General features: G+C 40.3%; 1 protein-coding gene across 2 annotated transcripts in view; it reads left to right on the top strand.

The window, feature by feature from the left end:
* Nucleotides 1-421: 421 nt before the first annotated feature.
* The window catches only part of MIDEAS (mitotic deacetylase associated SANT domain protein), a 77,463-nt gene continuing 66,758 nt past the window's right edge, over nt 422-11,126 (top strand). The window contains exons 1-2 of one of the 2 annotated variants that reach the window (XM_054024989.1): nt 422-510; nt 2,811-2,901. The gene's annotated coding sequence lies outside the window, so the exon portion shown is untranslated. The remainder of the gene's footprint in view (nt 511-2,810; nt 2,902-11,126) is intronic. The other variant, XM_054024992.1, reaches the window with a different exon arrangement.

The following is an 11,126-nucleotide window of genomic DNA, read 5'->3' as shown; positions in this document are numbered from 1 at the left end:
AATATTTCCTTTTAAAAAGAAGTAAATAGACCAACCTTAACGGGAAGGCTGGGGGCTAGACACATTATATAACCTAGGAGTTTTGCAAAGTATGACATACACAGAGCGGCATTTCACAGCGAGGTTTTGCTTCACTTCCCCTCCCCTCTTTTCTACAAATAAGTAACAAATACCAAGCACAGAAGGTCAAATGAAAATCTGTGAGAAGGCAAGGGCAGCAAGAATCATGATACGGCCAGTCAGAACTCCTCAATAATCCAGGGTGGAAGAGAGGAAGGAGCTGCTTCCCGACTAGAACTCTAAACTACAGCTTCTGTGAGAGGAGCAGAGGGAGGAGTTGAATTAAAGGGACTCATTGGGAGCCTCCTCCACTTACAGTATGAGGAAGTGACGCTTTTAGTGAGCCCCAGAGAAAAAGGAGCAAAGTTTTGTTTGTTAATTGTTTCCTCTTCGTCCCCCCTTCTCGGAGTAGCAGAGCTGGGAACAGAGCTAGTGTCTTTACCTTCCAAGGTGAGCAAACAAATTCCACTCCCCACCCTCTTTCCTGCAGCTTAATTTTTGGTATTAATTTATTTTCGTGTCAGTGGTATTTATTTTGTAATCAGTGGCTTGGTCTATGGTTATTTGGTGCAAGATGAGACGAAAAGAACTACAGAGGGAGATCTACTATTAAGTTTCCGTTTATATGGCCTTGACACACACATACACACACACACACACTCTATCTCAGTATTGCCAAATGACAGGAGCAGCTGACTTCGCCCTTCGGGGGCCCAAGCGCAAGCGACTGGAGTGTAGCAGAAGTGCAGTGACACAAGTTCCTTTCTTTATGAGAAACACAGCTTTCGTTTCTTCTGTTTGAAAACAGTAAAGATTAAATTCCTTTAAAATAAATTAAAAAAGAAGGCCCTGCAAAGCCATTGGGGGGGGGGGGGGGTTGTTGTTTTTTTGCCAAAGCCACATCAAGGCTCTACATATGGGTTTGCAACTCCGTCCCCCCCCCACTTAAGAAGCTGTCTCTTGCGTATTTTTTTCTCAAGTTAAAATTTCCAGCCGATCCGTATCGGGATCTCAGTGCAAGATTTTTGAATGTTCCATGTTTATTAGCCTTTGCAATGTGTAAAGTGTGGGGAAAGTGCTGTCTTTAAGCCTCCTGTGCATGTAGGAGGGAAGCTAAATTATTTTTGTAAAGTACTAACTTAAACAGAAGGGAGCTCTTGCTTTGCAAAGATCATAAATATCATTGAGATTTAAACAGTTTTGGATGTTTTTTTTAACTTGTTTTTGACAATCTTGCATTCTATGTTGTACAATTCTTCATCTGACTGTAACTGCAAAGGACTGATATTTTGCAGTTTACTAGTAAAAGCTGACAATACACCCACGCACATATGTGAATGTCCTATATAATACAAGCCCTTTATTCTAACACTTTAAACAAAGATTTATTTTTGCTTTATAAAGCCTTGCAAGGTTGCAAACCTACAGGATTTTTTTCCACACTGCATTTTGTAGACTTATTTCACATTTGTTCTAAAACAAATGGTTGAAAATGTTATAATAGACAGGATAATAATTTGATTAAATCCAGATTTACTGGTTTGTAAGCAGTGCAGAAGTTTTCTGCATCAAAGCAGTGAGCAAACAGCAAAGGGAGGAAAAACAGAGAAGAAATATCCTAATGCAGAGACTGAGATTAGTTGTTGCAGTGCATAGCAGCCATGGCTTTATGAGTGTATAATTACAATGTGATTGCATAGGAAGGCATTGTTGGAACTAATGTGCATACACAGGCTATTGTGCAAGACTTCAGTATGGAACAAAAAGTAGATTTGCATTGCAAATAGTAAAAAGAAAATGTAGCCCATACAAAGGTGCTAAGTTATTTTTTGCCTTTTGACCTCAAGTCATCATGATCCCTCCCTGAAAGTTAAAGAGAGGAGAGGAAAATGAAGTTGTTTGCATTGCCCCACCTAAAAAGAAATGAGAGAAGGGAAGTTTTGCACAGGAAATTGGTGCCACTACAGGAGTCCTAGATTTTATGTACTCCACAGAAAATACCTATAATAATATCTGAACTTGTCAAAGATTTTGAAAGCTTATTGAATTTGTGGACTTGCATTCTGACAATTTAGTGGATACTAAGCAGTCAGTTTTGCTAGTAGTAGTTTGGTGGATTTTGTGTAGACTTCTGCTGTACAATTGTGACTCTAGTCAGGGCCTTGTCTCTTGTATACTGGGTTGCAATTCAGCTATCCTGTTTTTTGGTAGAGCAAGAGTCAAAGGAGGTAGTTTGCATGTTCTGTCACAAAAAGTAAAAGGCTCAGAAGAGGAGTGGTAATAGAGACATGATGTTCCCAACTCTGGTGATTTTATTGTGAATCTGGCAATATTCAGTGTTGTTCTTAAAATCCCAGATCCAGGAATCTTTTGACAACAGAGAATCTGTTTCCATTATTATTATTATTTTATTTATCATATATATAAAAATAATTCTAGCCCTCCTGGAGGCAGCCAAGCTTGAAAACATGACCTAAGTATACCCTAAAAGCCACAAAAACCAAGAGGCAAATAACCCACCCCCCAAATTTATTATTTTTTTAAAATCTCATGATTTTAAAGATATTTTATGGTTTTTGGAGGGGCCCAAGTCCATGATTTTTTTTTTAAATATTTGGATTAGGCAATACTGGCAGAGCAATGGCTAGTTTGATCCATATGGCAAACCTAGCAATTCTTTGGAAAATCAGAACTGAAGGGGAACATTGATTTTTTTCAATAACAAATTTTGAACCTCTTTTTTTCTGTAGGTAGTGTTGGCTCATACTTAGAGCAAGGAATTGGGAACTAGGATTTCTGGGTTCTATTCCTGAGTGCCACTGACTTGCTGTATGACTTTAGGTAAGTCTCTTTGACTAAGATTTTGAAAAGTGTTGTGTAATTTTGGGTGTTTAAGTTCATAAGTGCTCAACTTGAGACACCGTAGAGCTTTTCAGAAGTGCTGGGCAGTGATTTAATTTGAAGTTGTGGGTGCTTGCCACTTATGAAAATCAGGTCCAAAGTGGCTCAAGCACTCAGAAATTGGCGCACACAAGATCAGAGGCCACTTCTGGAGAAATTTGGCCTTAAACTCTACTTCAATTTCCTCAGCTATGAAATGGGGATCAATACTGTCCTACTCTGTGGATGCTGTCAGGCTTACTTTTGCTTATAAAGTGCTTTGAGATCCCCCTGGTAAAAGGAACTATAGAAGTGAGAAGTGTTATTTCATAATAATGTCTTGGAAGCTTAGAGTAGATTTCAGCTCTATCCGAAATGCAATTCCTTTGATGTGTATATACACATCAGTTTATTACTGTAGGTTTTCCCTATCACCGGGCAAATAGTGCATATACAATTATACATAGTTCTCTTGAACAAAGAGCATTGAATTTGTTTATTTTAAGCAGAAATTTACTTGATCTTTGCAAATAACTTATAAACCACAATATGTAGGTCAAATGGTAGGCCCACTAACCTTGCCAGTGTTCCTTCAGTGAACCACCAATACATTAAAATAAAGTAAATAAGATATTTGTAAACAGTGCACGATTGAACCGTTATGTACTTGTGCATTTCTCTTCATCCTGCTCCTCCTAGGGTGACCCCAGACAGCAAGTGTGAAAAATCAGGACGGGGGTGGGGGGTAATAGGAGCCTATATAAGAAAAAGACCCAAAAATCGGGACTGTCCCTATAAAATTGGGACATCTGGTCACCCTAGCTCCTCCTATCTGACTCATTTAGTGAGACCCATAATCACGTGTTCTGACATCAAAATTATTTCCAGAAAGAAAGACAAAAAAAAAAAAAAAAAAATCTCAGAAATGCTTATTTCCTTGAGTGGCTTGTGCTGTAATGCAGAAAGATCAGCTCTCACTGAAATCTTTTGTTTTCTTACAACTCCTATGAAAGAAGTCTTAGGCCATGTTCCTGCAAATCCTTACACAGATAAATAGCTTTATTCCCATGAATAATCTGATGATATTCAATTAGATGACCCACAGGCATATAGTTACATGCAGAAGAGTGTGTAATATTGAGGGGTTAGGCCCTGATCCTTCAGAGACTTAATTATATGCTTTACTTTGCACACCTGAGTTGTCCGTTGGAGCCAGTGGGACTCCTCACATGCATAAAGTTAAGCATGTGCATAAATTTTTTTGCAGAATCAGGGACTAGATTTTAATACATATGAAAACAGTAGGGGTTTTGAATCATTCTATTCAAATCAATATCAAGGATATAATTGTCTATTCAGCTTTTCTAGGATGGTTCAAGAAACCTCTAGAAAGATTATGCTTTTTTTCATTAAACTTTATTGGACTTTATTATGAATAGAGCCCTACCAAATTCACGGCCATGAAAAACGCGTCACGGACCATGAAATCTGGTCTCCTGCTGTGAAATCTGGTCTTTTGTGTGCTTTTACCCTATACTATACAGATTTCACGGGGCATACCAGCGTTTCTTAAATTGGGGGTCCTGACCCAAAAGGTGGTTGCAAGGGGTGGTTGCAAGATTATTTTAGTGGTATCGGGGTATTGCCACCCTTACTTCTGCACTGCCTTCAGAGCTGGGCAGCCGGAGAGTGGTGGCTGTTGGCTGGGTGACCAGCTGCGAAGGCAGCACCTGCCAGCAGCAGTGCAGAAGTAAAAGTGGCAATATCATAGCCTGCCGCCCTTACTTCTGCGCTGCTGCCTTCAGAGCTGGGTGGCCAGAGTGTGGCGGCTCCTGACTGAGGGCCCACCTCTGCAGGCAGCAGCGCAGAAGTAAGGGGAGCAATACCATACCATGCCATCCTTACTTCTGTGCTGCTGCTGATGGTGGCTCTGCCTTCAGAGCTGGGATCCTGGAAAGCAGCTGCTGAACTCCAGCTGCCCAGCTCTGAAGGCAGCCCCACCAGCAGCAGTGCAGAAGAAAGTGTAGCAGTATCGCAACCCCCTCTGCAATAACCTTGCGACCCCCTGACAACTCCTTTTTAGGTCAGGACCTAAGTTCCCTCTAAGCTGTGTGGCCGCGCAGCTGCCTATTAAGCCCCGTGCAGGAGCTCAGTGCTGTGGTTGGGAGAGATGCCTCTTCCCCAGCACGGATGCTTTCCCCCAACATGCCAACATTCTCAGTCTTGTCTAGATTAAATTGCGACCACCTGCCTCTCTTCCACACCTCAAACTCAGATAGACAATGGTTTATTTTATTTATTCTATACTACATAAGCTGTACTGACATACTGTGGAATTTCCATATCTTTTTATCACCATTTAATCTGACAAGCAGTCATATGTACTAATAAATTACACTGGTACCTGTTGTTGCTTTGACAGCTAGTGTTTAGCATGAAAGTAGACTTGTAATTTTTTTTTAGTATGAAGTTAAAATAAAGACTGGGAGAACCCAGATAAGTTTAGAACTTGTCAAAATAAGCTATTTTGAAAGACACCTAAAAAAGCATGGGAGGACTCCTGGGTTCTGTTCCTAGCTTTGTCACTGAGTTCCTGTGCATTCAGTGTTTGAATACAAAGAGAGAAAGCCAAGACAGTGCAACATTCAGGTTTCATTCCTTCCTCTACATATGCTGGCCTCTCATAAAGTACTTCATGAAAGTGGAATTCTCTAGGTCCTTGGCATTACCCTATACATAATCATACTACAGCTGCTCCTATGGGGAAACTATCTGGCACAACATCTTTTTTGTCACATTTATTTCAGAAAGAAAAATTGAAAATGTATACTATAACTCATTTACATATTTAACGTACCATACTCCCTTAAAGTCTCTCTCTCATATAAACTTAATATCAACATATTTTTGGACTAACTCTTCACTTGCTTGGGAACTAATCTCTGGATCTGGCAGGGTTATTTTATTTATTTATGTATTTATTATGCTTTAATATTTGTACATAGTCTTTTGTATAACTTGCAGGCAGGTTGATGATGGAGCAAGTATAACTTGTTTCTTCTGGTGATGTGGTGTGTTGAGAATCTTTTCCAATATCTATTAATCGCTTGTGAGCCTGTGTTCCTGATGATCGTCACAGAGCAGTGTATATTTCTCTATTCTCCACATCTATGTCTTGTGTTCATAGTGAGTGAATGTATTTTAGTTTCAGTTAAATATATGTCCATCCCCTGTTGTCATATGAATGAGGATTTATCTATTCAGTACATCTTGCCTGCTTCTAATTGCAGGATGTGGCCCGAGGAAAGAATTGGATGTTGGCAGGATCTCCTGTTGTGGTTTTGGAAGGTCTTTAGCTTGTCAGTCATAGCAGGTTTTGGCCTTTGCAAGTCTCTCTTCCTTTTTGTCTCAGAGTAGCAGCCGTGTTAGTCTGTATCCGCAAAAAGAACAGGAGTACTTGTGGCACCTTAGAGACTAACAAATTTATTAGAGCATAAGCTTTCGGATGCATCCAAAGAAGTGGGCTGTAGTCCACGAAAGCTTATGCTCTAATAAATTTGTTAGTCTCTAAGGTGCCACAAGTACTCCTGTTCCTTTTTGTCTGTTACTCCTTCCACCACTGCCAAGTATAGTAATGCTGGGGCTATGGGCAGCAAGGTACGCATGTCTTGACATCAAATGTTGTTGTAATGGGCTACTATTAAGGCCTTCTGTGGGAGTGTTTCTTAATTCAATAATAGTTTGCCATATATTTGTTTTGCTTTTTGCAGCTTTCTTTAGTAGAATCTTAGCAATTTTTAACAGCCAATTCAGGTTTCTCATTTGACTGGCTATTGTATGGTGATGAGGTGATATGACTGAATTCCCATTCCCAGTTAAATTGGAGGAATTTGCTGTTGGTCAGCTGGGGTCTGAAACTACACAGTTTGGGATACCATGCTGCTGAAATGCTTCATTGCTTTGTCTGTGATGGCCCTTATTGTAGTGTCTGACAGTTCATCTGGTTCTAGAGGTCTGAATAGTAGTCTACAGTAATGAGGTAGTTGGTGGTGAAAAGGTCATACTTTACACCAAGGTCAGTTGAGGATGTTGTGTATTTTTCTTTTATTTTAATGCTTTCCATTTGCTATTTGGTGAATTATCTCTTGCTGGCTTCATTTACTCTCTGTTTTGATGTGAGCTTGTTCACTAGCTTTGCATATGTTTATAGCTCTTGGTAGTGTTAGTGGGGGATCTCTTAGCATTCTCATTTGAGCCTCTGCATCTTTTATCCCTATTGCTAAGTTACCATGAATTAGTTCATCTTTTAAATTTGATAATCACAGGAGTTGGCCATTTTGCACAGTCGGGCAATATACTGATCTATTGTTTCTCCATTTTTTTCATCACAATTATTGGAAAGATATCTTTTGTATATGACATTTTGTGGGTTGAAAATGCTTTTGGAGTGATTCTAGGGTTTTACATTTGGTTTTGCTCTAATGCAAAATAAAAGTGAAACATTTCTAAATTCTCCGCAAAAGGGGATGGAGCTGCAGCTCTGGGGCAGTCTGCCTGGTGGGCTGTGGCAAAGCCACACAACCTGAAAGTCTGGTCTGTTGAGCAGGGAAGCTGGGAGGAGAACAAGTAGATTTTGAACCCTGCCTGGGTTCTGTTGGAACTTTGTCAAGATCAAACTGTCTCAGTGGCTGCAATTTAAACCAACTGGCAAATTCTGACAAAAAAAAAGTCAGAATTTTTTCCAAACCAGCTCTAGACATTACCTCCTATATGTAATCAGTCATAACACTGTGATCTTGTGTAAGTCACACAATCTTTCTGTGCCTCAGGTTCTTCACAGGGTTGTTGTGAAATGTAACTAATTAATTCTTTTAAAGGGCTTTGAGATGCTTGGATGAAAGATGCTAAGAAATTAAATGTACTGTTCTTAGGACTAGCACTTTTATTGTTCTTAGACTGTGAAATCCTTGAAGTAGAAGTGATCCTTTTTGAGTGTTTGGCAAGTACATTGCTAGGGCTCTACCAAATTCATGGTCCATTTTGGTCAATTTCACAGTCATAGTATTTTTTAAATTGCAAATTTCATGATTTCAACTATTTAAATGTGAAATTTCTTAGTGTTGTAATTGTAGGGGTCCTGATCCCTACAATTTTAGGGGGATTGCAGTATTGCTACCCGTACTTCTGCGCTGCTGCTGGCAGTGGAGCTTCCTTCAGAGCTCGGCAGCTGGCAGCTGGCGAGGGGCTGTCACCAGCAGCAGCACAGAAGTAAGGATGGCATGGTATGGTATTGTCACCCTTACTTCTATGCTGCTGCTTGCAGAGCTGGGCTCTCAGTCAGCAGCCACCACCCTCTGTCTGCCTAGCTCTGAAGGCAGCAGCGCAGACGTAAGGGTGGCGTGGTATGGTATGGTATGGTATGGTATTGCCACCCTTACGTCTGCGCTGCTGGTGGTGGGGCATTGCCTTCAGAGCTGGGTGCCCGGCTAACATTTGCCGCTCTCCGGCAGCAGCTCTGAAGGCAGTGCAGAAGTAAGGGTGGCAATACCATGACGCCCCTAAAATAACCTTGTGACACTCCCCCTTCCCGCAATTCCCTTTTGGGTCAGGACCCCGAATTTGAGGAACTCTAGTCTCCCTTGTGAAATCTGTAGAATATAGAGTAAAAGCACACGAAAGACCAGATTTCATGGTAGGAGACCAGATTTCATGGTCCAGGATGTGTTTTTCGTGGCCGTGAATTTGATAGGGCCTATACATTGCACATAGTGGGTGCTATCACAAATAAATAATAATATTGTTATGGTGCCTTTGTGTCATTTGTGCAAAAAGCAACATTTTAGTTTAGTCTCAGAATTGAAATGGCCTTCATTCAAAAACGTTACTTCCCCGGGTCCCAAACTGTGTGTGAGAATGAGGCACTTAGGAGCTGATTTATTTTCTTTCCCATTGCACCAAAATATATATCCTGAAGTCTGAGGGCTGTTTTGAGTCTTGACTTCTGCTTTTGGTGCTGGTATGGTCATCCATTTCCCCCCCCCCACCCAGCAGAGGCAGAATATCCCAGAAACAACATTCTGTAGAACTATCTTGCTACTGGAGCACTGTAGATTACTTGTGATTATTGAATTTTTTTCTGCAGTGACTAGGGCGCTGTGACTGCATACAAGAGGGGAAATGTGAGAATTATGATTTTTTGTTTATATTCTAAAAACAATTTTTGATTTATTAAGTTTGAATTTAAAATAGAAAGAATAACCACTCAAAGAAATATTCAAATGTAAAAACTCAGGAAGTTTAGAGTGATACCTTTACTCATGTTAAACAATTCTGTACTCCTCAAGTAATCTCCTTGAAGTCAGTGGCACTATTTGTAAAGTACTGGTCAGTATGAGTAAAGGTATCACAATTTGCCCTTTAGTGGGTAAAACCCCCACACCTAATGCATCAAATAGCAGAGGATGCATGTCTCAAGCAGCTGCAAATATTCTATCTCAGGTTGTCACAGAATCTTACTACTATAATTAAAAAAACCCCTAACCATTTAAACGCCCTCATAAACTCAAAACAATGGCAAATAAATATATTTAAATATCATTCTCTTCAACATCAATTATTAATTTATCATCTTTCTGAACAGGTGGAGATTTAGAATCTAGAAAAGGTTTAGCTTCCTTATAGTCCTAAAAAGTTAAATTGGACATTGTGGATGATATTGGACAACTTTATGAGGTATAAAAGAGAGGCTGTTGCTCCAATTTTCAAAAATCTCACTTGAAAGTCTCAAATTTATATCTATAATTCTGATAGTTTAGACAAATTGGGGAATTATTTGATTAACCAATTAATTTGTGTTTTATTGCATTGTAAAATATTACATTTCTTAAAGTTCTTGTTTTTGTTCCACATTTAATTCATCTGGGGTTTGAAACTGCTAGACATGTGCTTTTCCTCTAACCTGTAAACACCTTCTCACTTAAAATAAAAGCTTGAAAGCAATTTTTAGAAGTATTCTCTGGTTTTGTTTATTTTCGTCATTATACCAAGAGTCATGGTGGATATTCCATCACTGACCACTTTTTAATGAAGATTGAATGTTTGATCTGAAAGATATGCTGTAGGAATTGTTTTGGGGAATTTTTTTGGCCTGAGTTATACAGGAGGTCAGACTAGATGATCACAATGATCCCTTCTGGCCTTGGAATCTATGAAGACATAGTGCTTATGCTAGCCTACCCTAAAATTTAAAAACATCATATTTGCTACTAGTGGTGTGGTAGGGTTACCACCTTTGAGATGCAAAAAACCCAGCACCCACTCTCCTCACAAGGCAAACCTGCCACAACCCCAACCACAAAACAACTCTGCAACCTCCTTCCACCCCCTTCAACAGCCACTTATGGTATCTAGGGAGATACTTAATCTTATCTATATATGTTAAGAAAATAATGTTCTCACACTGCAGAAGTGGGAACTCTGCAACATCTTTAGCTGGACACAAGCTTTTAACATTAGATATACTAGTGTATTGTGATGATAATGCAAATCTTTAGATCCACATTAAAAAAAATGGGCAGATCAAATTATTTTTCTGGCAACTGGCAAATCCATAAACAAGCCAGGCTGGTCAAATACTAGCCAGGAGGTAACCTATGGTGTGGTGTACCTATTGCAGGTACTAGGATGAGGAGGCCTAGGCCTTCCCACAACTAGAGGCCCGCTCCCTCAGTCCAGGGGGAGGAACCACTGAGCCCAGTTGCAAGTGATTATGAGGGACAACAAATTAAAAAACAAGAATGGGAGTGAGGGTCATAGGACCAAAACAAGGGTTCCAGATGGGCACACCGAGCACAGAACTCCAGACATCACCCACTGTTCCACAAAGGAATCCAAATATTTAGTAGCCAGTGCCAAGAGGAACTCTGCCTGAAGACGTGATACAGAGGTCTGGAAACACGCCCCAGAGTCAGAGAACTCCCTGCATTTAGCTTCCTCCTCCTGGTGTGATGGATGGCCATCCTTGCCAGTGGCAGAAGGAGGTTAATGAGATCTTGCAACTTTGTGGGTCCGCAGATAGGGTGTGTAAATATAAGAAGGTGTGTGCAGAAATGCAGCCAGAACCTCAGCAAGAGGTTCTGGAGGAGCCAGAAGAGGGGCTGCAGCCTGACACACTCTAATAGGTGTGT

The sequence above is a fragment of the Malaclemys terrapin genome, chromosome 4 (genome assembly GCF_027887155.1).
Source record: "Malaclemys terrapin pileata isolate rMalTer1 chromosome 4, rMalTer1.hap1, whole genome shotgun sequence".
Classification (NCBI taxonomy): Eukaryota; Metazoa; Chordata; order Testudines; family Emydidae; genus Malaclemys; species Malaclemys terrapin.
This window is presented reverse-complemented; position numbering and strand designations above follow the sequence as displayed.